At 38.5% G+C, this 5,000-nt stretch overlaps 1 protein-coding gene across 2 annotated transcripts in view; it reads right to left on the bottom strand.

The window, feature by feature from the left end:
- LOC135096651 (uncharacterized) overlaps positions 1–2,296 on the bottom strand; it is a 23,615-nt gene extending 21,319 nt beyond the window's left edge. For both annotated transcript variants that reach the window (XM_063998342.1, XM_063998346.1), the window contains exon 1: positions 2,162–2,296. The gene's annotated coding sequence lies outside the window, so the exon portion shown is untranslated. The remainder of the gene's footprint in view (positions 1–2,161) is intronic.
- Between the last annotated feature and the right edge of the window lie 2,704 nt (positions 2,297–5,000).

The following is a 5,000-nucleotide window of genomic DNA, read 5'->3' as shown; positions in this document are numbered from 1 at the left end:
ATTTTTATTTTTTTGCAAATAATGATTTTTGAAATAATCATTCATATAATATTTTAGTGATTTTAATGACATGTACTAATAACATATTAACGTTTTCAGCTAGCAATTGAGGCTAAGTCATTGAATGTGGCTTCCCCAGGTGAAATGTGGGATAAATTACAGGGATCCATCATTCACTTGATGAAATTTTCAAAACCAAGGTCTAAAAACTATCACCAGTTTCACAGCAGATATCTAGAAAATTTGGACAGCACTCTGAAAGGGCAAGAAAGGAAAGGTACAGGATAGAAGAGCAATAAGAGGCATAGGCTATGCATCTTATTCATGTGTTTTTACTGAAAATCACGCCTCTTATTTCACTTATAATTCACCTTATGACTACTGCATTATTTATGGTTTTGTGTATTATTCACAACATGGATTACTATTTGCTGTCCAGCTGATTCCATCGCTCTTCACAGAAGACGAGGAAACGCTGATGATGGATACCAATGAACTAAGTTTAATTTGTGTCTGTACTATATAATTAAGACGGAAAAAATGTCAAAATTTTGCTTCTACATTGTGGGAGAGACTTAAGGCCTCAAAATTTATATTTGAGTATTAATGACAGTTAATTATAATGGAAAGACAGACAGCAACAGCCATAATGGACCAAAAAGTAGATTGTATGCATATTGTATATCTAACTACGTGATGAAAACAAGGACAGCACAGGTTAACAGTTAAATTTGACAACTATTCCTTAACTTTCTCCAGATGATCAAGTCTCCAACTCCCACTTTGGTGATGACGGCAAAGTCATTTCAAATCTCCATCAACGGGGAGAAAGTTCTCAACAACAACATAACAAAGTTCAGTGAAGCCTTAGAAGCGCTTTACTATTATTTTTCGGTATTTGCAATAGAGTACCCAAAAGAAATAAAAACGCAATGTTTTTTTAGAAAAAATAATATTTAAAGGAAGTACAAAGGCGCTGTCTACTGTAATGTCATGGGCCAAAAAAACTTGAACAGCTTAAATAAAGAGGTAAGCTATGCAGTGTTAAAAACGTGACCTGTTCTGTGTTAGTAGGGAGGCAACAACTGACGGCAAAAATGTGTCTTTAAGATTTTTTTTTTCCGAGCCGGCAAGCCTCAAAATCAGTTATTTGCAAAAGGCTTCAAGTATTTCATGTATATGGCCTGCCCTGCACACACTGACATCAGAACAGTGTAAGCCATCTTTATAAAACATTTAAAGCTAGGAGGAGTTATTGTATGGATATATTGGTTTACTTTGTATTCTGTAAATTTTCATGTAATATTTTAAGATGTATATAATAATGATTAGAGTCAGTATATGCCTGGGAGAACCATCAGGGATGGTGGTGGCGGGTGGGTCAAGACAATGTGCACCCTGGTTTATGCTCCCATTCATACCAAATTATATTTAGTAATTATTGTATGTACATAATTTATTGTGTGGAATGGTCATTATTCTGTAAATTTTTGTTATATTCTATGATGCATATGATTACATGTATAATTCAAATAATGAGAGGCACTGAATTCCCCCAGAATAATTTTTCATTTTTCTCATTAGGAAGGGTAAATTAAGTACACCAGAGGTAAATCAGCCTAAAATTTTACCTCACACAAAGGGTGAATAAGACAAACATTGGGAAAATCAGCATATGGTTTTACCTTAGAAAGTATAAATTATAGATTCCCAAAGGGTAACTAAGCACATCATATCACCTCATAAAACAGGTACATGAGTATATGATTTCACCAACAGAGGGGTAAATTGGTTACACATAGGGATAAAACTGTGCACGAGAGCAGGTTAAGTCGCTGCCCACATAAACGCAGCATCCAGCTTTGGATTGAAAAATGAGATACAGAAAGTATGAAGGAACAGAAAAGGGGCTACTGTCGGTTGCCTCACACACCTGAGTTTATGTGAGGAAAAGAAGATGAGGTTTAGAAGAGGAGAGGTGGTGTTCTACAGATTGAAAATTACAATGTTAGTAAGCATGATAGAATAGTCTGACTTGGAGGAGAGATGGAGGAAAGATCAAAGAAGGTTCAAGCGGAAGGAGAAACGTGGAGGTAACTTGTGGAAGGAGATATGGAGGAAAGAAGAAACACTGGTGGAGAGAATAATTTAGTCAGCTTACCAGTAGTAGGGTCAGTAATGCTGGAATAGGTCATGGAATGGTTGACCTCAGATTTCATGTCATTGGTGGAGGCAGGGGCGGCCTCTAACCCCTCCTCCTCCTCCTCCTCCTCCTCCTCCAGGCTGCTCCTTCCCCCTCCTCTTCTCTGTCTCCTGTGGGGGTAGAGATAATGATGGTGATTATAAGGACTAGGAGGAAGTAGAACAACAACAACAACAACAACAACAACAACAACAACAACAACAACAACAACACTTATAACTTACCGTCTAAGGAAGAACAGTGTTGCCACAAACATTAGACACAAAATTAACCCAAACACCAGGCCAACATAGAGGCCAGTGTTGGTAGCAGTGGTAGTAGTAGCAGTAATAGTAGTAGTACTAGTAGTAGAGGTCCAGGATAGTGTAGGTGCTGTCATTGTCCTGGCCTGAAAAGTAGTAGTAGTAGTAGTAGTAGTAGTAGTAGTAGTAGTAGTAGTAGTAGTAGTAGTAGTAATTGTTGTTGCAGTAGTAATATTGGTTGTTGTACTAGAAGCAAGAAGAAGAAAAGAATTTCCCCAGCATTAGGAGGAGGAAGAGGAGGAGGAGGAGGAGGAGGAGGAGGAGGAGGAGGAGGAGGAGGAGGAGGAGAGAGAGAGAGAGAGAGAGAGAGAGAGAGAGAGAGAGAGAGAGAGAGAGAGAGAGAGAGAGAGAGAGAGAGAGAGAGAGAGAGAGAGAGAGAGAGAGAGAGAGAGAGAGAGAGAGAGAGAGAGATTAAGTACAACTGAGATACAACTACATTATACATTCAATTTTAAAGTACACACACACACACACACACACACACACACACACACACACACACACACACACACACACACACACACACACACACACACACACACACACACAAGTTATAGCATTAAGACAGATGACTATCCACAATATCCTAACCTAACCTAACCTAACCTAACTGCCTCATAAATGTCTTATTTAATTGAAGTGACACAAGAATGGAAATTTTATAGGTGAGAAAAATTATAACTCATTAATATTCATACTTCTGTTTCCTGACCACCACCACCACCACCACCACCACCACCTTCCCTAACTCACCCACCCTGTTCCTAACTTTCTCACACCATTCTTAACTCATTCAACCAGTTTGTAAAATTATTTTTTTTCCTAACTTATCCCATTCCTAACTTGCATATTTCATTCCTAACTTACATATCCCATTCCTAAACTACATATCACATTCCTAACTTAAATATCCCATTACTAATTTACATACCCCATTCCTAATTTATCCCATTCCTAACTTAAATGTCCCATTCCTAATTTATCCCATTCCTAACTTGCATGTCCTCTTCCTCTTACCCACTCTGTTCCTAACTTATATATTACATTGACTTTTCCACATTTATAGATTACCCATTTCATTCCACACCGTTCCTAACTTATGTACTCCTCCCATTCTTAACTTAAATACACTCACCACTATATTTCTAACTTAATAATCCTTCTCATAAATTACCCATTCCATTCCTAACTTGCTTACAAATCCCTTTCCTAACCTACTTATTCACCTTAATCCTGCCTAACCAACACTACTTCTAACTGACTTATCTATCCCATTCACAATTTATTTACTCAATCCATTCCTAACTTACCAATCCCTATCATTCCTAACTTGCCCATACTCCTTAACCCTTTCCTTCCGGCAATCGTACATATACAATTGCAAAAATGCGTCCGCGGCGACGGCGGTCACACCCGTAATCAAGAATTTTTGCGCCCCAATTTTGAGGTCCAAGCGCAGTTTCTTGAGTGAGATGGTGTGAGTGGAAGCGTCTGGCACGTTTCCACATGTAGTGTTGTCACTAGCTCTGGAAATGTAGCGGTAACTAAGCTATTTTCCCGTTCTCCGGGCAACGCTTGGCAACCCCAGCGACCCGCCGGGTGGAAAGCACCATGATGAGTGGTAAGAGACAGCCTGATAAGAGCCAAGGATCTCAGATCATAACTCAACTGCTTCTGAGTTTGAAGACACTGACACTGAATATTTAGAAGAACAAACTGAAGACAGCAAAGACATCAGTGAGGACTCGCAAAATGATTTACAGGATCCACCTCTTTTATCACAACAGAGACATCATACCTGTCATTCTTTATTGATAATTTTTTATTATCTTCCATTTTATAAGAAAATGGTACAAGGTAACTTGTCAGAGAGAGAGAGAGAGAGAGAGAGAGAGAGAGAATGTTATTTGCCTGAAACGATATGAAAGGGATGAAATCTCTCTCTCTCTCTCTCTCTCTCTCTCTCTCTCTCTCTCTCTCTCTCTCTCTATTGGAAGTGTACAATTTCCCCTCCAAGATGAGAGAGAGAGAGAGAGAGAGAGAGAGAGAGAGAGAGAGAGAGAGAGAGAGAGAGAGAGAGAGAGAGAGAGAGAGAGAGAGACAAGGTAAGACAATAATCTTACCTTTAAATATCACATATCAAACCTTTGCCTCAAATGATCTAGATCAATAGCTCTATTGCTGAAAATAAAAAACTTTGTTCCAGTGGAAATTATGAAAATCATGTATTATGCCCATATATACCCACACTTAACCTACTGTAATCCAATTTGGTCCACTACCTACCCATGTCATCTACAAAATCTAAACACCCTCCACAAGAAAATTATTAGAATCATGACTAATAGTGACTTCCTCCAACACACACCTCCACTCTTTAAATCTATGAAAATCCTTCAACTCTCTGACTTATCAAACTTCTCTATTGCATCATACATGTTCGAATTGATAAATTCCAACAACAACAATACCCTGACCCTAACTCATAACCACTC

Source organism: Scylla paramamosain, unplaced genomic scaffold, assembly GCF_035594125.1.
Source record: "Scylla paramamosain isolate STU-SP2022 unplaced genomic scaffold, ASM3559412v1 Contig5, whole genome shotgun sequence".
Lineage (NCBI taxonomy): Eukaryota > Metazoa > Arthropoda > Malacostraca > Decapoda > Portunidae > Scylla > Scylla paramamosain.
The sequence above is the reverse complement of the archived record's forward strand: the minus strand, read 5'-3'. Positions and strand labels throughout refer to the sequence as shown.